This window comes from Lepidochelys kempii, chromosome 11 (assembly GCF_965140285.1).
Source record: "Lepidochelys kempii isolate rLepKem1 chromosome 11, rLepKem1.hap1, whole genome shotgun sequence".
NCBI classification, from domain to species: Eukaryota; Metazoa; Chordata; order Testudines; family Cheloniidae; genus Lepidochelys; species Lepidochelys kempii.
Genome location: NC_136390.1, coordinates 19,444,303 through 19,470,340, shown reverse-complemented (window position 1 = coordinate 19,470,340; position 26,038 = coordinate 19,444,303). Strand labels below are relative to the sequence as shown.

The 26,038-nt window shown below is 42.6% G+C and overlaps 1 protein-coding gene across 1 annotated transcript in view; it reads right to left on the bottom strand.

Moving 5' to 3' along the window:
* The window catches only part of THSD7B (thrombospondin type 1 domain containing 7B), a 518,592-nt gene extending 494,400 nt beyond the window's left edge, over nucleotides 1–24,192 (bottom strand). Inside the window, exon 1 of the mRNA XM_073305365.2 lies at nucleotides 24,101–24,192. The gene's annotated coding sequence lies outside the window, so the exon portion shown is untranslated. The remainder of the gene's footprint in view (nucleotides 1–24,100) is intronic.
* Nucleotides 24,193–26,038: the final 1,846 nt, after the last annotated feature.

Genomic DNA, 26,038 nt, shown 5'->3' with positions numbered 1-26,038 from the left:
ACAAATACACACACACACACATTCTACCATCCGATGAAGTGAGCTGTAGCTCACAAAAGCTTATGCTCAAATAAATTTGTTAGTCCCTAAGGTGCCACAAGTACTCCTTTTCTTTTTGCGAATACAGACTAACACGGCTGCTACTCTGAATTCTACCATCTTGTTACCGAGACACATGGATATACATACACACAGACTTGTCCTTTCCCAGAGATATTGATATTCAAGGGTGATGTCACTAAGCACTCTTAAATTCTCTCTCAAAGATTTATGCACAAAGCTTCCAACTTCAGTAAGATTGCTTCTCCATTCCTGCCTAGTTTGTAATGCCATCAAGTGGGGTTCAATATTGTGTGTGCAGAGCATGCACACTCCCACCTGAAGACCATCAGAGTCAAAGGCAGTTGTTACCTTGCAGGAACCAGCCCTTCCTCAGTGATGTTCTAACATGATCCAAAGCAGTAGACTTGGAAGAGCCCCATATAAGTTGTATAAAATCATACAAACGTAGGGCTGGAAGGGACCTCAAGAGGTCATCTAGTCCATCCCCCATGCTCAGGCAGGATTAATCCTATAAAAACAAGATTCTGAGATGGCTTGCCTCCATGCAGGCAAAAATGAATTTAAGGCATGATCCAGAATAGTGCTAAGTACTTCCTGTGATATGCTGGGTGTCCTTAAATCCTTGAGCCTGGGAAGTTTTTCAAACTTAGCACTGAGCAAAATCAGGTCCTTAGAAGGGTTGTTTGATTTTCTGTAGAAAATGCAACTATGTTCAAATATGCCTTTAATAATTTTCAGAATGACTCTTCTAGGCAGTCTGCAGCCGCCATTTTGGAAATAATGGCATGATGGGATTTTATTACTTCCTTGATTTAGGATTTGGCTAAAAATTTACACTTTCTACACTTTTAAAGTGACATTTTATTATACATGAATTTTAGATCTTTTCAAAAGGCTTTGTGAACATTTCTCAGACAACACCCTTTTCGGGAAAGTAGGTACAGTAAGTACTAGTATCCACAATTTTCAAATGGAGAAACCAACCCAAACAATTAATCTACTTGTTTTTAAAGAGTCAATTTTGTTTACCTCCATTTCTGGATACCCAATTTGAAATACCTCTCATTAGGCCTGGTTTTTTAGAGGCTCTGACCACATGCAGGTTCCACTGAAGTGGAAGGTGGTCATGACCTCTGAAACTTTGGCCCTTTGGGGTCTCAGGTTGGGCACGTAAAATGAAGACACCTAAAATTAGTGAACTCTTGAAATTAAGCCCAAGTGATTTGCCCAAGGCCACACAGCACGTTAATAGCAGACCTGAGTCTAGAATTCATAAATGTCTAGCTCTGTGCTCAATCCACTTCAACCACATTAACTTAGCTTTAACAAGGAAAGAGTGCCTTAGAATTTCGAGCAATCGAACCAATCAGTGACTGACCAGTGAGAAGGTAATAACGTATAATGTGCTAAAGCTGAAACTCCAGATTAGAACACTTGGACAAAATCAGAATCTGAAGATTAAGCTGTTTTTCAATAGAATCATAGAATCATAGAATATCAGGGTTGGAAGGGACCTCAGGAGGTCATTTAGTCCAACCCCCTGCTCAAAGCAGGACCAATCCCCAACTAAATCATCCCAGCCAGGACTTTGTCAAGCCTGACCTTAAAAACTTCAAAAGAAGGAGATTCCACCACCTCCCGAGGTAATGCATTCCAGTGTTTCACCACCCTCCTAGTGAAAAAGTTTTTCCTAATATCCAACCTAAACCTCCCCCACTGCAACTTGAGACCATTACTCCTCATTCTGTCATCTGCTACCACTGAGTCTAGATCCATCCTCTTTGGAACTCCCTTTCAGGTAGTTGAAAGCAGCTATCAAATCCGCCCTCATTCTTCTCTCCTCCCAGTTTAGTGTCATCTGCAAACTTGCTGAGGGTACAATCCACAGCATCCTCCAGATCATTAATGAAGATATTGAACAAAACCGGCCCCAGGACCGACCCTTGGGGCACTCCACTTGATACCGGCTGCCAACTAGACATGGAGCCATTGATCGCTACCCATTGAGCCCGACGATCTAGCCAGTTTTCTGTCAACCTTATAGTCCATCCAGCCCATACTTCTTTAACTTGCTGGCAAGAATACTGTGGGAGACCGTGTCAAAAGCTTTGCTAAAGTCAAGGAACAACACAGCCACTGCTTTCCCCTCATCCACAGAGCCAGTTATCTCGTCATAGAAGGCAATTAGATTAGTCAGGCATGACTTGCCCTTGGTGAATCCATGCTGACTGTTCCTGATCACTTTCCTCTCCTCTAAGTGCTTCAGAATTGATTCCTTGAGGACCTGCTCCATGATTTTTCCAGGGACTGAGGTGAGGCTGACTGGAGTGTAGTTCCCAGGATCCTCCTTCTTCCCTTTTTTAAAGATGGGCACTACATTAGCCTTTTTCCAGTCGTCCGGGACCTCCCCCGATCGCCATGAGTTTTCAAAGATAATGGCCAATGGCTCTGCATTCACAGCCGCCAACTCCTTTAGCACTCTTGGATGCAGCTCATCCAGCCCCATGGACTTGTGCACGTCCAGCTTTTCTAAATAGTCCCGAACCACTTCTTTCTCCACAGAGGGCTGGTCACCTCCTCCCCATGCTGTGCTGCCCAGTGCAGCACTCTGGGAGCTGACCTTGTTCGTGAAGACAGAGGCAAAAAAAAGCATTGAGTACCTTAGCTTTTTCCACATCCTCTGTCACTAGGGTGCCTCCCTCATTCAGTAAGGGGCCCACACTTTCCTTGACTTTCTTCTTGTTTCTAACATACCTGAAGAAACCCTTCTTGTTACTCTTAACATCTCTTGCTAGCTGCACCTCCAGGTGTGATTTGGCCTTCCTGATTTCACTCCTGCATGCCCGGGCAATATTTTTATACTCTTCCCTGGTCATTTGTCCAATCTTCCACTTCTTGTTAGCTTCTTTTTTGTGTTTAAGATCAGCAAGGATTTCACTGTTAAGCCAAGCTGGTCGCCTGCCATATTTACTATTCTTTCTACACATCGGGATGGTTTGTCCCTGTAACCTCAATAAGGATTCTTTAAAATACAGCCAGCTCTCCTGGACTCCTTTTCCCCTCAGGTTATTCTCCCAGGGGATCCTGCCTATCGGTTCCCTGAGGTTGTCAAAGTCTGCTTTTCTGAAGTCCAGGGTCCGTATTCTGCTGCTCTCCTTTCTTCCTTGTGTCAGGATCCTGAACTCGACCATCTCATGGTCACTGCTTCCCAGGTTCCCATCCACTTTTGCTTCCCCTACAAATTGTTCCCGGTTTGTGAGCAGCAGAACTGAAGAAGAGCTCTGCCCCTAGTTGATTCCTCCAGCACGTGCACAGGGAATTGGTCCCCTACCCTTTCCAAAAACTTCCTGGATTGTTTCCAAAAACAATCCCCTACCCTTTCCAAAAACTTCCTGGATTGTCGTGGTGGATTCCTCACCACGACATCACCCTTGTTGCTCACGCTTCTAAACTTAATCCAGAGACACTCAGGTTTTTCTGCAGTTTCATACCAGAGCTCTGAGCAGTCATACTGCTCTCTTACATACAATGCAATTCCCCCACCTTTCTGCCCTGCCTGTCCTTCCTGAACAGTTTATATCCATCCATGACATGCGAGTTATCCCACCAAGTCTCTGTTATTCCAATCACATCATAATTGCTTGACTGTGCCAGGACTTCCAGTTCTCCCTGCTTGTTTCCCAGGCTTCTTGCCTTTGCTTATAGGCACTTGAGATAACTTGCTGTTTGTCCTGCTCTCTTAGTATGAGGCAGGAACCCTCCCCTTTCGCGCTCTCCTGCTTGTGCTTCCTCCCGGTATCCCACGTCCCCACTTACCTCAGGGCTTTGGTCTCCTTCCCCCGGTGAACCTAGTTTAAAGCCCTCCTCACTAGGGTAGCCAGCCTGCTTGCGAAGATGCTCTTCCCTCTCTTCATTAGGGGGAGCCCGTCTCTGCCTAGCACTCATCCTTCTTGGAAAACCATCCCATGGTCAAAGAATCTAAAGTCTTCTCTCTGACACCACCTGCGAAGCAATCTACAGATACTTTTCATAAACAAGCACATAGTTTTGAAGCTAAGGCTGTGATTTTCTGATTGCCTGTTCTGTTCATTCCCTCTGGGGCACCAGGCATTGGCCACTGTCGGAAGACTAGATAGTGGGCTAGCGGACGTTTGGTCTGACATCAGACGCTAGCTGGATGTTTGGTCTGACATCATTTCCTCTGAATTCTTTCTGCAGACAGAAGTGTGATGAATGGTCACATAAAATCGAAGTATGTTGCTACTACATCTGAGAGAGAAATAGATATGAAGGTAACATCAGAAGTGCACTTTAACAAGAAAAAATAAGAGGAAAGTCTAACATTTAATTCTAGGGGAAAAAGCAAGGACTCAAGACATTCAGGATCACTTCTGAACAGTAAATAAGGACCTAATCTTCCCTCCATGGGCAAAAGGAAAACAAGAGACTGGAAAACAGGAGTTTCAAGTGATCGTGTTGGCAACAGGTAGGGTCAGAGTCATGGGACAGCCCATTCTAAACACTCACCCAGAGGATGAGGGTTTCTGTATAATATAATGCTGACAGGCTCAATTCTTCTACTTTTCAGGGGGAAGGAAGCCCAACAGACAGATATACATCTCCACACAGCCATTATTTGAGAATCCACAGAGTTGAAAACATGGGGAGGGGCTTCCTCTGGTTCCAAAGGCAAGGAGATGAAGCCTTTGTCACACATCTCCCTTTTTTCATATGTGTCTACTGGTTATAGCTAGTAATCAGGGTTGGATATGCCCAGAGGTGTAGAGGGAACTCATCCAGAAGGCCCTTACCCCCCCAGAAGCCTGACCCACAGATTTCAAGTATAGTTCTGCAATATTTTACTGCTTCTCCACTGAGTAACTTTTAAAGTCTTTTAAATCTAATTTTAAGAGAAAACAATGAGATGCAGCACCACTTCACATTACATCATAGATTCATAGATTCATAGAAGGTTAGGGTTGGAAGGGACCTCAGGAGGTCATCTAGTCCAACCCCCTGCTTGAAGCAGGACCAATCCCCAATTTTTGCTCCAGATCCCTAAACGGCCCCCTCAAGGATTGAACTCACAACCCTGGGTTTAGCAGGCCAATGCTCAAACCACTGAGCTATCCCTCCCCCCCCAATCAGCCATCCAGGAGACAGACAGACACTAACAGTCCACCCCGAAAACATCCACCTCCACAATTCTTAGGGCCTAATTTTTCCATAGTTTAGCCCCAAATGATTTTAAGCACTCTGTGGTTTGGGGTGGAGCCAGTCCATGCGGGATGTCCCTCCCTACAGCCTTTTTCCTGGGAGCCCTTCTGCCTACGCAGTCTCCAGCCCCCTATACATACTTGCAGATACTGGATGACTGGGATTTAAATCCATAATAGGATTTCTAGCCTCATTTTCTGAAGGGGAAGTGGGAGGAGGAGAAGAGTGGAGAATCCTCAAAGTCTAGCAGAGATACCAATACAACTTACAGCATCTAGCACAATGAGGCCCCAGTCAGGTTGGCCTCTAAGTTCTAGAAGACGACAAATGTTAAATTATAAATCCACAAATGAATTAGGATCACCTGGAAGATTTCAGATCTTCATTCCCAAGAGACATCATCCTGAAGATTTCTGGTTCTCTCACACCAGAGCATTACTAGCAGTAGTGCAGGAAATGTTAAGCTCTGCACAGCAGCACTAGGAATGCTTTCAGGACATTAAAGAGACCAAAAATCCCTGTGTAAACACAGCTACACCTGGCTGCAAATTTGGGGCAAAATTCTCCTCTGAGAGCCACATGGCAGATCTTGACTCTGCTCACCATTCAATGCACAACTCCCAAAGTTTATTTGGAAACAAATGCTAGAAATAAAACAAATTAAAACAAACTAAAATTAAAGACAAGGAACAAGAAAAACCCAGAAGCTAAAATGTAAAAAAAAAAAAAAAAAAAAAGCACTGCATGCCAGCCTATGTTCTTATTACCTCCTCAGGTTTGGCCATATTGATTGCTACAACACACCCTATATGCAAGGGCAGTGCAGAATCCAATCCACCTGCAAAATCCTTGCCTTGCCTTGCCCAGCCCTCCCCTTCCCAACCCCACTAAATACCATGAGTACCTGGCTTTTGTATCAGACAGGATGCTGAGTTCAGAGCCTGCTGCCATACATTACACTATTCCTTAAACAAGTTAGCCTTTATCAGTAGATCCAGATTTGTTTGGGTGGGAAAGTTGTTTTAATTTAAGTGAACAATTAAGTTCTCCAAACTCTACATGGAATCTGCACTGCTTTCCTAATGACCCTGCAATGCCACAGAGCTGATAACCAGGTCAATGAGAACGACTCACCCAGTGAAAAGAAGGTGCTCAAGTCTGGGTAGACTGCTCATAGCTAAAACCAATCATCTGTAAAAGCACCTTTCTGATTACTTTTGTTTTGCCCTAGAGAATACCTTGATGTTTTATGGTAAAATAATTTCTGGATGGCCATATTGTCTTGCCTATAAAAGCACAAGAAAAGAAAGGAAATAAGGTGAAAGATTGGAAAAACAGTATTGTTGTTATTAAGCCTTTAAATTACAGGCTTAATTTCAACTAAACATTTGCTGTCTTTTGTACTGTTTATATTAACCTGATTTTTTTCTGAAAAAGAAAATCTCATTACTGCAACACAGTGTCAAACACCTATATGGTTAACTACATCTGTGATGACTACACTTCAGCTACAAGTAATCTGTTAAACAGCACATCCCCAGCTGGGGACCCTAATTAGGGTGCAAACTGCCATACAATCCCCTTGACAGATTGATGAAGGAGACCTCTCACAAGGTGATCCAGAAGGCAGCATAGATACCATTAATCATTTACCTGTTGATGAGAATACAAAAAATTCTACCCTTTAGAGTTTTATACTAGAAGGTACCTTGAGAAAACTAATGCCAAGAACACTAATTAAGTATAATGAGAAGGCAGACTTTAGTCCTTAAATTTTAAGCTAAACTTAAAATCTAAAAAGACATGCTCAGACTTTAAAGAAATTTGACATTTATGCTTCTGTAACTTTTCTGAAAAGTAGAAAAAAACAGACAGGTCACAGAGTTTTGTTACAAGGGGAATAAAGGTAGTTAGGAACCTAAGCCCAGATTTAGCCACATAAATCTCATGTTTAGGTGCATCAATCCCAATTTTAGGCTCCACTGAGATCCACAAAACTCCCACCAAACCCTGAAGGGGCTTCAACTCACTTGTCACCTAAGTTTGAAAGATAAAAGTTCCCCTAGCGCCTCCGGTCATGCACACTGCTGTCTCACTCCAGCTGTCTGGAAGCCTATCTACCATATAAATCCCAGATTTCAGAGTAGCAGCCGTCTTAGTCTGTATTCGCAAAAAGAAAAGGAGTACTAGTGGCACATTAGAGACTAACCAATTTATTTGAGCATAAGCTTTCGTGAGCTGTAGCTGTAAGCTGTAGCTCACGAAAGCTTATGCTCAAATAAATTGGTTAGTCTCTAAGGTGCCACTAGTACTCCTTTTCTTTTTATAAATCCCAGAGTGATCCCTGGATCAGGGGAAGGCAGGCAGGCAGACAAATACCTATATCACATGCAGACCCAACTAGTAGGTGTGCTCACAGACTATCTACGTGATCAGGTCCCATTCAAACTCTGACTGGAGGAGGAGGTGGTCCTGATGCTGCCATCCCTTATAACTTTTAGCCCAAAGATTAGAGCACTTGCCTGGGCTGTGGGAGACCCAGGTTCAATTCCCCCTGGTGTTGGGTGGGGAAGGAATTTGAACAGGGGTCTCCCACGTGTCAGGAAATTGTTCTAACCACTGAACTATGAGATATAGGGTCCTTTCAATCTCTCCTGCTGAAGCTGTTCCACTGTAGATTTAAATAATGAAAGAGCAATTGGAAAAGGAGGACTGGACACTGGGTCTCCCACCTCCCTTGTAAATGCCCTAACCACTGGGCTACAGAGTCATCCCCCCTTTCAATCTCTCTCTCTCCCACCCCCCACTCTGGGTGATTAAGTCTTTATCCACAGTGGACAGCCATTGGGCCAGAGGGAATGAGAATGACGCTTCTGAGAAGCAGGAGACCCCTATTCAAATCCTTTCTCCCCCTCCAGCAGAAAGGGGAATTGAACCTGGGTGTCCCACATCCCAGGTGAATGCTTTAACCCTGGGCTAAGAGTTATAAAATGGGCCCCACTTTCACCTTCTTCTCTGGTGGCAGCCATTTTGTGTGGAGTGAGGCAGGCACCTAACTCACTCCTGCAATAAACTACTTTGGCTCCTAAGCCACCTGACTCATTCCTGTTCATAGATCGCTAAGCCAAGATAAGCACCTCCATTCAGTCCAGTTTGGGACACAAACCTATATACCTTCCCTGCCTCTGTATCAGTCCACACCCCCTGAAACTGAATGGGCAGCTGGGCCCATTGAAAATTTAATTTAAAATGTAAATGCTCACGTTTTCTACAATATGTAACTGTAGAATTTTTTAAAATACAAAAATCAATATAAAATCTACACAACAAACATTAAGTATTGAATAGCTGTATTACACAAAGGCCTGTCTGCCCTAAACATAAAGGCCTTGAGCTAGCCGAACAAGCATGTGCTTAACTTTAAAAATCACACAAATAGTTCCATTCGCTTCAATGAGACTACTCCCATACTTAAACTTGTGTGCATGCTTAAGTGCTTTTCTGGATTAGAGCCTGAATGAGTAGCCTGCGGAAGACCAGTATATGATCATATAATTAAAGACACTATTGTAGTGCATAGGCACAAAGGGGCAGAAATAAGATTGCATGAGCTGCCTTAATTTTGGCATTTCCTGACTTTGAAGTGCTTTTCTTTGCATATACGTTTTCATCTTCCTCATTTAGTGTATAACCCCATGCCTCAGACACTCATATCATTCAAACCTCGCAACAAGGCACTCCAGAGGTCAGCCGTATTGGCCACACAAACCTTCTCACTCACATCTAACCATCACACTGATTGGGCAGGGATCTTGTGGCAGGGGAGAACAGTATGCCATATAATTAAGACATATGTGCAAAGACCAGAGACAGGATTAACTGGGCAACCTCAACTCAGGTGTTTTCTGACCTGAGTGCTTTGCTTTACACATGTAGCATTCTCTTCATGTAATTTTGTTATGGAATTTCCTAAGATTCTTTTTTTTTTTTTTACAAAAATGAAAAAAGAAAGAAATTCTATCATATGCAATTATTTGCCTGGCAGAAATAAAAGAAGACATTGTCCTGTCCACATAGTACAGGGGTGGCCAACCTGAGCCTGAGAAGGAGCCAGAATTTACCAATGTACATTGCCAAAGAGCCACAGTAATACATCAGCAGCCCCCCATCAGCTCCGCCCTCACCCCTGCTCCCAGCGCATCCCACCCACTGGCAGCCCCGCCAATTAGTGCCTCCCCTTCTCTCCCCACACCTCCCTATCAGCTGTTTTGTGGTGTGCAGGAGGCTCTGGGGAGAAGTGGGGCGGAGCAAGGTCACAGCAGGCTCCAGGGAGGGGGCAGGAAGGGGTGGAGTGGGGGCAGGGCCTGGGGCAGAGCCAGGGGTTGAGCAGTGAGCATCCCCCCAGCACATTGGAAAGTTGGCTCCTGTAGCTCCACCCCTAGAGTCGGTGCCTATACAAGGAGCCACATATTAACTTCTGAAGAGCCACATGTGGCTCCGGAGCCACAGGGTGGCCACCCTGACATAGTATATAATGGGGCAAGAACCTATTCTATACACAGCATTATATATCATACAGAATGATACAGGGCTCTTTCCCAAACCTGTCTTGTTCCATTCACACCCTCCCAAAATCACACTCCACAATCACCTACACATTACAAATAAAATTGTCCATGTAAACGGAATGCCCACAGTACGTTCAGAGATATTTCCATCAGCTCACATACGCATTACTGGTGGAACAATCGTAAATCATTAATTTTACAAAAAGCTGCACATATCGGAGAAGTTCATTTTTCTGAACATTTATAACTTAGCCAAATCAAAATTATTTTCACCAGACCAATGAAAGGAAAATCTGAGACACGAGAGCCAAATTTCACGTTTCTGCCATGTGCTATTGAGGAACTAAAGCAATTTTAAAAGAGTTTCAGTAAATACCCATGATTGCAGAAGTGCATATTTTCTCCACTCACTTCACTACCACAGTCGGCCAACTCATTTTTTGCTTAAATTAAAAAAAAAGAAAAAAAATCTCCTGGCATGAGAAAAGGTAAAAGTCTGGCAACGTTATAAACATTCACAAATTGCCTTTAGAATGAAAACTCTTGAGCAATCTTAACTATGGGAGTTAGTACACGCTCAGCTTATAAGTCTTTTCTGCAACAAGGGCATTAAAGCAAAGTACCTTTAGTTCACAGAGTCCTAATATCTGCATGGGCAGTGCATGAACCACCAGCTGTGGGAAGGCTAGCCCCAACCCCGCCCCTTCTGCCGAAGACCACACCCCTTCCACACCCCCTGCTGGAGCCCAGAGGGCCCCGCCCCCGTGGCTGCCGGCCTCCACCCCAGGTTATTGCCCCCAGCCCCGGAGCACCGGGAGGGCAAGCGGTGCAACCCCAGTGTGCCAGGAGGGCAGGTGGCACAGCCCCAGCCCTCCCAGCCCCAGAGCACCAGGAGGGCAGTGTGGCCCTAGCACCAGCCCTAGCCGGGGCCACGATGCAGAGGGGAACTGGCAGGAGGGGGGCTAGGGGCGGAGCAACGGAGGGGCCAGGCCTGGCTGTTTTGAGAGTCACAGCCTCCTCCAGCCTATGATATCCACCACCCATGACTATCTGCTAAACCTTCCAGGCCAGTTCTGCAACCATTGCTCATTCACTTACTCATGCAAACAGTCCTACTGACTACTTTGTGTGAGCAAAGATCGCAGAGTCAGGTTTACAGTAATTCTATGGAACTGTAGTTTTATATCTGGTTTCAGAGTAGCAGCTGTGTTGGTCTGTATTCGCAAAAAGAAAAGGAGGACTTGTGGCACCTTAGAGACTAACCAATTTATTTGAGCATAAGCTTTCGTGAGCTACAGCTCACTTCATCTGAATGCATCAGATGCAGTTTTATATCTGTAGTTCTGAAAAAAAATTCACATTTCTTATAATATTAGCCCCATAAATGCCACCATCAACTGGGGACAGCATATGTATCATTAGCTCAATAAGCATGTGTATTTTTTCATTTCTCAGTATAATCTAAAGTAACGGGAACTCAGCAACAAAGTAGAAACTAGTTACTCCTTGCAATGTGACATCAACAGTCCTTCCAGTCCTAAATGTCCCCAGCACTGTCCTCCTTGAGTTCTTAAGGGCCAGACACTCAAACCATTCCCCTCTGGTTTGTCACCCCCAAATGTGTGAAAACAGCTCTCCAGTTATCAGCTCATTTTAGCGCACACACTCCATGCAGTTTGCACATCAGAGACCTGCTTGGGATAAAAATAAACCAAAGTTTATTCTATAGGAAAACCACAGATTCAAAAATGAAATAGTAAGGGAAGGCAAACTGTCACGGTTCCTCCCCCACTCTGAACTCTAGGGTACAGATGTGGGGACCTGCATGAAAAACCTCCTAAGCTTATCTTTACCAGCTTAGGTCAAAACTTCCCCAAGGTACAAAATATTACGCCCGTTATCCTTGGACTGGCCGCTACCACCACCAAACTAATACTGGTTACTGGGGAAGAGCTGTTTGGACGCGTCCTTCCCCCCAAAATATTTCCCAAAACCTTGCACCCCACTTCCTGGACAAGGTTTGGTAAAAAGCCTCACCAATTTGCCTAGGTGACTACAGACCCAGACCCTTGGATCTTAAGAACAATGAACAATCCTCCCAACACTTGCACCCCCCCTTTCCTGGGAAATGTTGGATAAAAAGCCTCACCAATTTGCATAGGTGACCACAGACCCAAACCCTTGGATCTGAGAACAATGAAAAAGCATTCAGTGTTTTACAAGAAGACTTTTAATAAAAAATAGAAGTAAATAGAAATAAAGAAATCCCCCCTGTAAAATCAGGATGGTAGATATCTTACAGGGTAATTAGATTCAGAAACATAGAGAACCCCTCTAGGCAAAACCTTAAGTTACAAAAAAGATACACAGACAGAAATAGTTATTCTATTCAGCACAATTCTTTTCTCAGCCATTTAAAGAAATCATAATCTAACACATACCTAGCTAGATTACTTACTAAAAGTTCTAAGACTCCATTCCTGTTCTGTCCCTGGCCAAGACGACTACAGACAGACCCAGACCCTTTGTTTCTCTCCCTCCTCCCAGCTTTTGAAAGTATCTTGTCTCCTCATTGGTCATTTTGGTCAGGTGCCAGCGAGGTTACCTTTAGCTTCTTAACCCTTTACAGGTGAGAGGAGCTTTCCCCTGGCCAGGAGGGATTTCAAAGGGGTTTACCCTTCCCTTTATATTTATGACACAAACATATACAAGTTACACAGAAAGCAAACAAAGACAACCTCAGGCTTTACACTTTCATATTAGATAAAATCCCTTGTCTAATATAAGTTACCTTTTGCCTTTGAACAATTTTCCTGTGTTCATGGACATCTTCCTGAATAGAGGCTGTCCCTTGGTTTCTGGATGAAAACCTCAGTTTCAAGCCTCCTTTTTAAAAACACTTTTTCCTTTCCCCCTGCCCTTTCCTGGCATGTAACTTATGGTTATTCAGAGTGGGGGAAATTCCCTCTTGGCTTGATAGCCAGGATGTCTCAAACTTCCCATCATTGGCTTTTACTGGTCCGGACTATGGATGGTTACTTGGAGCTGGTTTTCTGTAAACACTTGGCTAAGCAGGGGCCCCTTCTTGCTGTGAAGTTCTAGTTGAAGTTCTATTATAGATTATTAACACAATTTTCTATATGCATAAATACATAAATTTATAACTGCAGTCTGTATACATATATAATAATGACCATCAAGTGCAGACTATTACAAGCTTTCACAAAAGATGTCACCTAATATACTTTTATAGTACAATAACATAGTATGCAATCAGCTTATTCAACTGCTCATTTTGGGGGTTTAAACCTTCTGTTCTCCCCTTGGGGTGTCTGAACCCTGATTGTCACAGATGGGTTCTAGTATAGGGTAATTTGATTAAAACTGAATGCTTCTGGGGGGGGAAATAATGTGCTCTTCAGATACTATTTAAAATGCAGAGGGATGGCCCAGGGCAGTGGCTGACGTGTGAACATGCAAGATCCAAACCCTAGAAAATATCACAGCAAAAGCATGATCATCCATCAATCCAAGGTATGATTCGGTAGGCAGATGGTGTTAGAACACAGGACAAGGCTAAAGGAGGTGTTCTTGGGCACAGCCATAGTACTTAAGGTATCTGATTCACAACACAAAACAAGTGATTAACATGCTTACCTTGTTTAGTGTAGAAAGTAATAGACAATTTGGCAAGTGAAGCATTTCAGATATGGCCGTTAGGTCAATTTTTCTGTTATTGTTTTACTGGTCATTAATATTACTTTCTCTGTTACACTTAATTGAGTCCTTTAATGTTTTGATCCTTTTTCCTTTAGAGGGAAGAATTAAAGTTGTTATTGAACGTTTCTGACCCTAAGCTATTGGTCCCAGCAGGATTATTCTGATTTTACTTTTGCAAGTGTAGCAGAGAACAGCAGGTATGCAAATCCCCATAAAAGACAGATCGTATCAATTCTAACCATGCAGATGCGGTCATCATTTTGGTTGGAAAAATAGTTGTATCTTCATTTTCAAATCTTGATTTGCAAAATACTCTCTTAAATTCATCTCTTCAGGGCTTGACTCGACATCCAGACCTTTTGAAACAGAGCCAACCTTACTGAACAATTCTATCTAGCTGCACCAGCATCTAAAGCTATTCCGGCAAATACCTTCCAAAGCACTTTTAGCAGCTTTATAAACAGGGCCTTACATCCCTTACTGCACTCCCTTATGCTCCTTTACAGGGGAAGATTATTACTATCATTATTAGTGAGGCAATAGGGCTAAGAAGTTCAGCTTGGGTACGCCCAAAAGAATTTTAGATGCACAGCCACAACTTACCTAAACCTCTTGGGTTCTCCTGTATTTCTAGCACCTGCCTGCCCTCTTCCAGTTCCCCTCTCTTCCTACATCTCAGAATTGACACTGTCTAGTACTGCCCTATTTCAAATTTATTCGTTCTAATTTAAATTTTAAAAAAATTCTATCTTGGTGTTTGAGGCAGTTTTAATTAAACAAAATGCACATCATCTTCAGACAAACTCCCAAATACAAGCATCTTCCTTTTGATTTTTGAATATAAAAATGAAAGTAATTAATATTCCGACTTCTAGAGGCGCCAGATATCCAAACAAACAAACTCATTCGGCTTAACCACATTGATCAGATCCCCCACCTCCCTCCCAAACAATAATCAAACCCTATCACCTCAGCTCATCAATCTTCTTTCACCCTCAACATCTGAGACAAAAAGGATGACCTTTGCAACATGCCTGGAAGCTAACAAATTCAGGCTGTTTTGGACCCGGGTGAAAGAAAGTTCCAGAATTGAGAATCTTTCAAGAACATCACCCTGGTGGAAAGCTCCTCCGATCTCTGCTGGAGTAGTGTCACTTGGGGAAGAGGCCATCAGGTTGATCATGGATGTATTTAAGGGATCCTCTTTAGTTTGTTATGAGTTGTTTTGTTTTTCCACATTTCTTGCCAAAATTAGACCTGGTATAGGTAGATGCATCAGAAAGATTTAGCCTGATGTATTTAGCACATCAGTGGTATAGTGCATAAAACTGGGTGGGTATTTGTTTGTTTCTTATACTTTCTGTTGAGCCGTTTCTCTCTCCATCGTTTGTTTGCTCTTTAAAGTTTCTCTTCCTCTCCTTTCTAGCTTTGACTCATGTCATGATCTGAGTGGCATAAGCTGCTCTCCCCACCCCACCCCCAATCTTTTTTCTCTCTGTTGCAGATAACTAAAACCAGAGCTATATCATGTCTTTTTTCTTGCCTTTTCTTCCATCTTTGTCATTCCATGGTTTCAATCCAGTGATCTTTCTGAACACATTTACAGTCCCAGTTTTTTGTTATCAGCTTCCTTGTTTGCCTCCTCTCTTTCCTGTTTTCATTCACCAGAACTCTTTCTTGTCATTTCTCTTCTTAGTTCTGAGTTACCACCATCTTTCCATTTCTCACTCATGCATCTCTCTTTTTATTCACATACCAAATTTTAATAGTCTTTCTACACCTCCCTTAGCATAAGTAATTTTCTGCTATTTTAAATACATAAGCTGTTTTCTTTTCTATGAACCACATATTTATCTTACTGGTACCTGTAGACATTTTAAAGCCTCTCTACATTTGTTTAGTCTTCAGCCAGATTAGACCATGGAGCAACCATTGTCCAATTACACTTTTTTGCTTGATCGTTTCAGTACACTGTCCAAATACTTAGGGCTCAACTGGATCTGAAAGTACAAATTGCTTAGCACCAAAAAGTCAAATAATTTAAGTATTTGAAGAGCCTACAGTAATTTCTGCACTAAACCTTTTCTCCAAACGGATACAGTTAAATATACCTGTGCTCAAGATAGTGAAATTGGGACACAGTGTGATCAAAAATTGAGAAGTTTTAATGCAAGTTTTATATGATTCTGTTTGAAAACAACATATCAGGAGTGTAAGTGCAACATACTTAGAAAAGTAACACAGACAAGTTTAAGGAAGCAGGAAAAAACATCACTGAACAAACAACATCTTAGAATGACAATCCATTTTCACATATACACACACAAAACAATACATGTATATAGAGTTTGCAAACTCCTCCCTCAGAATCATGGGGCCATGTGACTGCAGATTGTATAGCATGTCTGAATTTGCCCAATAAAGTAACTTGGGCTGATAAAGTTTAAGCCAAATTCAGATATTTATCATTCTGGGAAGTTGTACTTATTCCTCTACCCAGTCCCAAAGGTTTAACCCTAGAAGTACTGCTTCTTGAATGCCTCTGAGTAGGCTTGTCTGTATTATTCCAGAAAATATAGAATATATTGCACTTAGATTCCTGGATAAATTTATTCTCCAAGAAAATATAAATCAGGTATGTTGAAATTCAGAAGTGCTTGGAAATTGGGTTTTGGTTTCATAAGAATGGCCACACTGGGTCAGACCAGTGGTCTTCCGACAAAAAGGAAAAGGAGTACTTGTGGCACCTTAGAGACTAACCAATTTATTTGAGCATAAGCTTTCGTGAGCTACAGCTCACTTCATCGGATGCATTCAGTGGAAAATACAGAAGATGTTTTTATACACACAGACAATGAAAAAATGGGTGTTTATCACTACAAAAGTTTTTCTCTCCCCCCACCCCACTCCCCTGCTGGTAATAGCTTATCTAAAGTGATCACTCTCCTTACAATGTGTATGATAATCAAGGTGGGCCATTTCCAGCACAAATCCGGGGGGGGGGGGGGCGGGGAGGGGCAGAAAACCTGGATTTGTGCTGGAAATGGCCCACCTTGATTATCATACACATTGTAAGGAGAGTGATCACTTTAGATAAGCTATTACCAGCAGGGGAGTGGGGTGGGGGGAGAGAAAAACTTTTGTAGTGATAAACACCCATTTTTTCATGGTCTGTGTGTATAAAAACATCTTCTGTATTTTCCACAGTATGCATCCGATGAAGTGAGCTGTAGCTCACGAAAGCTTATGCTCAAATAAATTGGTTAGTCTCTAAGGTGCCACAAGTACTCCTTTTCTTTTTGCAAATACAGACTAACATGGCTGTTACTCTGAAACCAGTTTTCCGACAGTGGCCAATGCCAGGTGCTTCAAAAGGAATGAACAGGGCAATCATCATGCAATCCATCCCCTGTCATCCTGTCCCAGCATCTGTCAGTCAGAAGTTTACGGACACCCAGAGCACGGGGTTACATCCCTGACCATCTGGTCTAAGAGACATTGATGGACCTTCCTCCTTGAATATATCTAATTCTTTTTTTAATCCAGTTATAGTTTGGCCTTCACAACATCCCCTGGCAATGAGGTCCACTGTGTGTTGTGTGAAGAAGTACTTCCTTTTGTTTTGTTTTAAACCTGCTGACCATTAATTTCATTGGGTGACCCCTGGTTTCAGCCCATTAGAGAGAAAGAGGTCGAGCTTTAATTTCATAAATTAATGACTATTCACCATATCTGACAGACAGACAGGCAGTCCATGTTGTGGGCAACAGTCATGTTATAAATAATCATAGTGTAACTGAATACACGTTGAACAGGTAAATAGGTTAGAAATATTCTTTTTTCTGTATCTGTTTCAGCATATTTTATGACATAGCACACAACCGAGTGGCAATTACCAATATAAAAAAAGTGAGAGCAAGGAATCTAGGCCTGGGTTTTTGTTGCTGTTTGTTTTTATTTAGAATGAGGTGTGCCACAGTCTAGGTAGTATGTCAGGCAACCTGCCCTCTCCCTCCCCCTCACCGCCCAAAAAATATAAGCTATGTTTCACTGAAAGTAAGTCATGCACTACAAAATGCTGCCACATAAACTGCAAATTGTTGCAGTACATATCCTTTTAGTATTAGTAGATGCACTGGAATTTGTTGCAACAGTGACACAAGATATGATAAGTAAGGATAAGTTATGTTTACTGTTTATACCTGTACCGAACTGCTCAAGCCTTTAGTTGTCACAGTATCTTAGAGATCCTGTGTTATGCCCAGGTATAGGTGCTGGAACCAGGGGTGCTGATGGTGCTGCCGCATCCCCTGGCTTGAAATGGTTTCCATCAGATACAGGGTTAACAGCTTGGTTCAATGGTTCTCAGCAACCCCACTATACAAATTGTTCCAGCACGTCTATGCCCAGGAATTATTTCTCTCACATAATGTAAATCTCAGATCCTATTCTGGTCTCTGCTATTTCTGGTAAAAAGAAAATGGCTAGGAAACCAGTTCTGAGTACCACAGCCAAAACAAAGAACACTCAAGTTATCAAATGCCCAAGCAGAGACCCTAAAGTACTCCTAGGTAGAGATTATCCACTGGCCATGTTTTCTGGGATTACATCAGGGCTTCTTCTGCCCACCATGATCTGACAAAACAGAAGCATACAGAAGACTGTGTGCTTCCCTTATACAGTACGGAAATACAGCTGTTTGTGTTATTGCCTGTTGTTGAAGAAATATAGATCAGAAACTGCCAAAATTACAGTTAATTTCTACAGCTATTATGTGAGTTGATGTTTCTTTATTCTGAAAGGTTGAACTGATCAGAAAATGAGCCAGCCCATGGATAAAACCTACGTACTCACCGTTACCATTATGCTGCTGTACTGGTGATGATATTTTACTTGCCCATTAACAAAAAAAAAAGTTATTCATTCCAAGCCAGAATGGAAGTAGACTATTGCTACTCTGCTTTAGAATCCAGATCATCTCATTCATTTTAATATTACCCAATATTCACTGTTTTCAGACTATTTCTTTTTTTGAAGTCCTTTTCACATTTTCTGTTTAGGTCTCCTTCTATCATTCCCCCCCCCACCCCCATTACTACATTTAAATAATGTAAAATGTTCATTATTTGGAAACTGTTTATCTCTGCATGATCATTGCTCCTTTACTTGCCTTCCCCTACTCTTCTTTTCATACTACACTTCCTAGTCAAGCTGTATGCACTTGAGTTTTAATAGCTTTCATGTTCTTTGTACCATAATTGTGTTTCTATATTTGTTTACAGCCTCATACTGTCATATCTCTTTTTCCTCATTTCCAGTACCTTGGTCAAGGGCATCTTACATACATTTCTGTACACACACAGGAACAGAGGAATTGCCATAGTGGATCAGGCCAGTGGCCCATCTTGTGCAGTATCCTGTCTCTGATATTGACATATACCAAATACTTCACCAGACGGGGCAAGAAACCCTGAATAGGGAGTTATGAATTAACCTGCCTGCATGGAAGTTTCTTCCTACCCTCCCCCAATTAGTTTATGCTGTGAGCATGAGGATTCCCAGACTCTTGAATTTTTGGTTTTAAAAAAAACCACAGACTACACCCCTCTTTTCTCTCACTATAGCTTCCACACTACGGGCTTGTTTAGGTGTGGTCTACACCTAAAAACTTTGGTCAACCTAGCTACATCGCTCACGGCAGTGAAAAATGTCATGCCCTGTGCAATATAACTAGGTCAACGTAACTCCCATTGTAGGCACAGCTAGGTCAACAGAAGAATTATTCCATTAACCTAGATACCACCTCTCAAGGGGGTAGATTTACTACAGTAATAGAAAAACCCTTTCTGTCACTGTAGTAAATGTCTATACTACACTAGTAGCATAGACATACCCTTAAACTAGAAAGTTTTGCTGCTTTAGTTATACTAAGATAGTTAAAGCAGCCACCCATGCCACCCCCCATCCCATCCCCAAGTGTGAATGCAATTATACTGGGATAAAAGTGCTTATACTGACATAGTTGATTTTGGTTCAGGAAGCAAAATAAGCTATACCAGTATAACTATATCTACACTAGGAGCAGGTCTACACTACAAACTTGCATTGGTGCAGCTGCGCCACTGTAGTGCTTCTGGTGAAGATGCTCAAAGCCAATGGGAGCAAGCTCTCCCATCCGCTTAATAACTTCACTTCTGTGACAGGTGGTAGCTATGTCAGTGGGAGAAGTTCTCCCGCCGACATAGCGCTGTCTACACGTAGGGTGACCAGACAGCAAATGTGAAAAATCGGGATGGGGGTGGGGGATAATAGGAGCCTATATGAGAAAAAGACCCAAAAATCAGGACTGTCCCTATAAAATCAGGACATCTGGTCACCCTATCTACATGGGGCAGCGGAGAGTGGGGTTAAAGTTGGTATAACTATGTCACTCAGGGCGACCTAGTTGTACCAAAATAAGTGTGTAGTATAGACCTGGCCTAAGAATTATACTAGTATCATGATATCAGTAAAAAGTCACAGCCCCTACCCATGGTGAAACTTTTCTAGTATGGACTAGGCCTAAGTAACTACTAAACTCGTGCAAACTCAAACTTTGAGACAAGTTTGCCAATTTCAAGCAATACAGTATTATAAAAGTCCTGTTTCTTGAGCACTTGTCAACAATACATGTGTATACAAAGAAGTTAAGAAAGCTTGAAGAAGAAACATCCCATTCCTCAATTCAGACTCCCTGAGCATCAGAGACACAACTTAAAAAGCAGCCACCACAACAAGTAGAGAGTTTTCCTGAATGTTGTTACTGATCCAGAAGTAATGAAGTAGGAGGTAACATGACCCCAGAGCACAAATCACCTCTTTCCCCTAGTGCATACATATGGAGCTCAGCAGCTACCATCTGTCTGGTCTTCCATTTACAACCTATTGAAACATGATCACTGAAAGAAGATCATGTTAAACCAAAATATATAGGTTTAACCCTTAAATATGAGGTTTATTGTATTTTAGTATCTTCGGAGGATTACAAAAAGTTTTTTTAAAATCACATAATAAAATCCGACCAAATTACAAATTACAAATTATTAATATAGATAGATTAGATAAATTAGATAGCTATTCCTCACAGAAACATAGTAAAAAAACAAACAAACAGATCTCTGGTCAGATTGTGAGGAAAGACTTTTTAGATAGTCTTTAGTAGGAAGAGCTACTTACTTGTAAACAATAATCAGGTAATCATACACGTTCCTCAACCCCATTGAAGTAAATGTCAAAACTACCATTGACTTAGAGAAGGATCAGGCTCCTCATATTAATATTCACACAAGTTAAAATATTAAACACTAGGCTAATTGAAAGCCCACATTAGCGCTTTTAAAAGGTAATATGTGGGTACAGAATCCCTCTGCTTTTGAATTTTAAGAACTTTAAATGATCACATAATTACTAAGTGCCTGATCCTGCAAAGACTCGTGCACATGTTTAATTAATGCTCTTTGATGGGTCCCATTGAAATGAATGAGACTACCCACAGCGCGCAGGATTAAACTCACGGACAAATGTACACACAGACACTTTTTCAGGATCAGGGCCCAATTCTTTTAAGAGCCCCAAACAAAGAGATACCGCTGTATTTAGACTAGTAGTGCAACATTAAGAAGTATAAAATTCCATTCTTTTGGCATGTACCCCACTGGAAAATATTTTCTTCAGTATCTGTTATATAATGTGAATGCTGTACACCACCTACATGTAGCCAATGGAGGCCTGATGATGATTAGGGCTTTTGGGTGATAATCAAATGCAAATAATCACTAATAATGTAGCTAAGAGTGTAATTCTTTACCATTAATTAGTACTGTAAATTAGCATTAATTGTACATTTTTATCTCATTATGAGAAGTTTCTTTCAAGCATCAAAATACCCCTTTATTGCTTATCTACTTGTTAAAGAGTATACATGTCTGAAAGCTCTAATTTTTAAAAGTTCATTGTACTGTATCTATCTCAGAAGCATTATAATTTCTGAAGATCCTCATAAATGTTATTATAAGGTTACCTTTCTCATCTTTGAGGTATTACTTACACAGCATTTTAGTGCTTTCAAACATTAAAAAGTTTGCCCATTCTGTTCAAACTTCTGAAAAGATTTTATTCCCTCAGCGCTTAACTTGTGGAAGCATCAGACACCTGTAAAAGCACAGCCTGTGCAAACCGCAAAAAATATTACCAGGTCCCTTCTCAAATACGCTGATTGAAATTCACGTATATCAGATGCACTGTACTAGCTCTCATGATTTATAAATTCTCCTCCGCCCCCACTTCTACCCCTCACCACACTTCTTTATTGCTCATAGCAGATATAAAAATATGAATAGTTGTCTTCCATCTTCTGCACAGCTTCTTTCACAAACTTCAAAGACAATTTACTACCAAGAAATATAAAATTAAAAATCTCATTATTTAAGATGCATAATGTTTTTCTGTTTATTAGAAAAATGAAATATTGAAAATGCTAGTTTCATGTCAATAAAGGTTTAAATCATGTGCGACAACTGGAGACGATGGACAACAAGTACTCCTTATGGCCATACATCCTTTTAAAACACCCTCCACAAATGGTTAGCTCATCATTACAGGTTTATTGCGGGACATCATTCTTTATTGTCTCTAACACAGATATAGAACAGGTTTCTACATGGTTTGACCTTTGCTGAGTAGTAAGACATGGAGTAAATTGAAATATGAAGATGGCTAAGTCAAAACCTGAGAACCCAGTGGTTAAGGAAATAAGGCACATATAAAAGTCCATTGTTTCAATCACTAACTGAAGTGTTAATGTAGAAAAAAGACAAAACAGATGTGCTGCATTATTAACATTCAAAGTACAACTTCAGAAGTTATGTAGCCATCGAGCACTGGACATAGGAGATGAGGTGCATGTAAACCAAAAATGACAACTGAGTACAAGCTATGCTACTTTTAAAAGCCTTTAAACAAGTGCTGAGTTTACAATGTATCTCCTCAAACCCATTTTTTCCACATGCAGGTAAAAATGTAATTATATTTTGCCCTGATTAATTTCATATTTAATAGCACTTTTGGATCTTTTAAAGACAGTTTTAAAACAGCTATTACAGCCATATACCAGGGGACACAAAGGGATATCTCTGAAGATTAGCTGCCTTCTAGTTACCCAACAAACCTGTACCATCCCTGACACTCTTCCTGAAAGATAAATTTATCATTTTGACATTCAGCTATTGCTTGAACAAAGAAAACCTCAAAAAATGGGGACATGTTTTATCATATCCTGTACTATGATTATTTAATACAACATATTCAGGATATTTAAACACTGCAGAGACTACCTGTATAATTCTGAAAAATACTACTTGAGCTCCTCCAGAGACAGTTCATCGCCTGCAGCAGGACAGATGCTATGTACATTCACGAACTGCATGATAGTATCCCTCACTTTTCCAATCAAAAGATGCTTTTAGCTTTGGTGATGCAAGAACCGGTGTTTACAGTTGACCAGTGCAGCAATGAACTATTTCCCACCATTTTTACAGAAAGTGTATTTCAAAAGAAATGAAAAGCAACTGATACCATCCCAAAGCTCTTTGAAGGAAGAAGAAGAAAAAAGTACTGAAGACAGTGCAGAAACTAGACAGCAAAAAAAAAATCCGCTGTTTTGCTTTCACAGATGTAGCTAAATCCCAGTTTTACACAGGATCGCAGGGTATTTAAAATCAGGACATTTACTGCAGAGAGTTCTGCTAGGAGACGTAGATATTTCTTCAACGAAGTATATACATTTTAATCGCAGCTTTAATCTGCTTCGTTTAAACACTGTTGCAACGTTTGTTTAATGCCACAGAAGCGGCACTTTCACAGCAAGCGTTTCAACTCCGATTCCAAGTAGTTGATATTAGTCAAACAAGACCGTCAATTAGACTACAGGATCCTACTATAAAACCAGTTTAACCATGTTATAGTCTAGCGGATTACAGAACCCCGCGAATTTCTTCCTTGTTTTAAGGCATGCACAGACTTTGGGGGAATCGCAATGCAGATTAACAACCCTACCGAGAAGAAATCAACTCTCGTTTTTTAACAGGTTGACGCGCTCCTCGCCCTAGCGGCTCCATTCCGTCTCAAGTTTACAGTGCGGAACAGGGTTTGTTGGGCTTCAAAGGTTTCCATAACAATCTGAGAACATGGTGAGGCTGAAATCAGATCAGAGTTTGTGGAGGTTTTTTTCAGAAAATAACCAGCTGGGGGGGGAGGAAAAGTCAGTTGTGTGAGAGATTCAACCCTCCTGCGAGCAGCTGCCGCCTAGGTCCCGAAATCACTGACAAGGTTTAAGGTGACCGTTTACACTGGCCTCCCAAATCTGCCTGCTCCCGGATCAGCGTCCTCTTAGGAGCTGCAAAGTCAGCACGGGGAGGCTGGCTCCCCGAGGAGCGCAGGCGGCAAGCGCAGGAGCCGAGGCCGCTGCTGCTCCCTGCTCAGGGACGGGCACTTACCAGCCTTGCCTCAGTCTGCCACGGGGGCTGGGAGCAGCAGCGCGCTTCCCCGAGCGCAGGAAAGATGGTGGTTTCGCAGCGGGCCACCCATCCCAGCGCGCGGGCAGGCAGCAGCCGAGAGGGGTTCGGCGCTGGAGGCGGAACAAGCGCTTTCGAACGCCACCTGCTGTACGGCGCGGCAGCCTCATTGGCTGCTAGGTGACTCCCCGAGGCAAGCGGGGGAGCCAGCCCCAGCCTCCTCCTCCCCGCCCTCTCCCGAGCATTACAGCAGCTCCTCGCGGCAGCCTGGGCTTGTCCTGTTGCGGGGGGGGGGAGCATCCTTCGCCCCCATTCTCCGACCTCAGGTGCCTGCTGGATGCGCTACACCTGCCGCGCGCTGGGCAGCTCCAGGGGCGAGAAAGTCTCAAATATCCCCAGCCCCTGCACAGAGGTGGGGGCCAGAGAGCCCAGACCCTTTCCCTGGCCAGGAAGGGGGGGGGGGGCTAGAGGGTTCAGACCTAATCCCCCCCCCTCCCCAGCAGAGGTGGGGGAGAATGATGGAAGACAGAAGGCTCAGACCTCACAGAGGGCAAAGTTGGAGGCAAGAGGGTCTCTCATTTCCACTGGCTGGTTCTCCACTCCCTCTGCTCCTCCAGAGCAGCAGCAAGTCTGCCTGTCACCCGCCCCTGGAGCACCCGGGTGCCCAGTGCAGGATGCACACAGGGGAAGAGCAAGTTGCACCTTTTATCTAGGGGCAGCAACACTTAAGAAAGAACTTTGAATTTAGAACAAGTAAAGGCTTCTCTTAGAAGTGGCATAAAAACCAAGGAAAAGGATCCCCACTACACTGCAAGTGGGACTAGCATTTAGAAAAGATTTTGGCCAAAGCCAGTCGTTTGCACCAAAGCACCGAAATGCTGTCAGTAATTTGTAACTAAAAATAAATAAATAAATAAATAAATAAAGAGGCTTTCCACACTCTTTGCAAAATAGCCATGATGGTAAAAGCAAGAGTGAATGATTGTCCCACAGACTATCTCGTCCCACTGGGATGAGATGGAGATGCAGTAACACGCACCTTTTCCAGGTCTACCAGTACTGGCTTCACGCTATGCGGCCCGAGACCTTGAGTCTCTCACAGTGACTTCCTTCACCTCAGGTAGCTAGGTGCTGCCCTGCATCTTCACCGCCTGTGTTGGCTATGATTTCACGGTTCTTGTTGGACCTGTCCACCTCACATAATGCCCAAGGTGATATTTTGGACAAGCCTTCATTGCTGATGGCATAGCTCAAACAAGCAATCCTCTACTTCAGATGTTACAGCCCTCCACCACGATGAGGTACAGGTCTGTCACAGGGAGGGGGGAGTCAGCATCATCTCAGCATAACAACCAAGTTCAGGATCTATTCAAGCTGTAACCTCTCCATACTGTTGTACACCTGTGAAACCTGGACACTATGCTGCTCAGACTGGGCAAAGCTGGAGCCTTTCCACACACAATGCCAACGTCATATATTGGGCATTAAGTGAAATGACTTCATTAGTAATGCAGATGTTTACGGTCACTCCGGTCTACAGGCTCCCAGGGCCGTTGTCCACAGATGGCATCTTACACTTTTTGGACATGTGGCGTTCTCGTGACAAGACGTTCCAGCGAACATTGAGGGGTGGAGGTGGCCCAGAGGCAGACCCCCTATTACATGGGTTCATCAAGTCTGTTCCAGTGTTGGACTCTCAGGCTGTCAAGCCCTTGCGGTCGCACAGGAACAGACCAAATGGTGAATGATCACTACAGCCAACCATTCGGCTAAGCGTTGAAGAAGAAGAAGAAAATAGCCATCCCAGTGCTCATTAGTTTTAATTTTGAGATTAAACAAAGTGTGCAAGTCAGTTGTTAGGCAGGTGAGTAGGACTGAATTACAAAGGGCCAAGTGATCTGAAATGACATGGGATGTGGG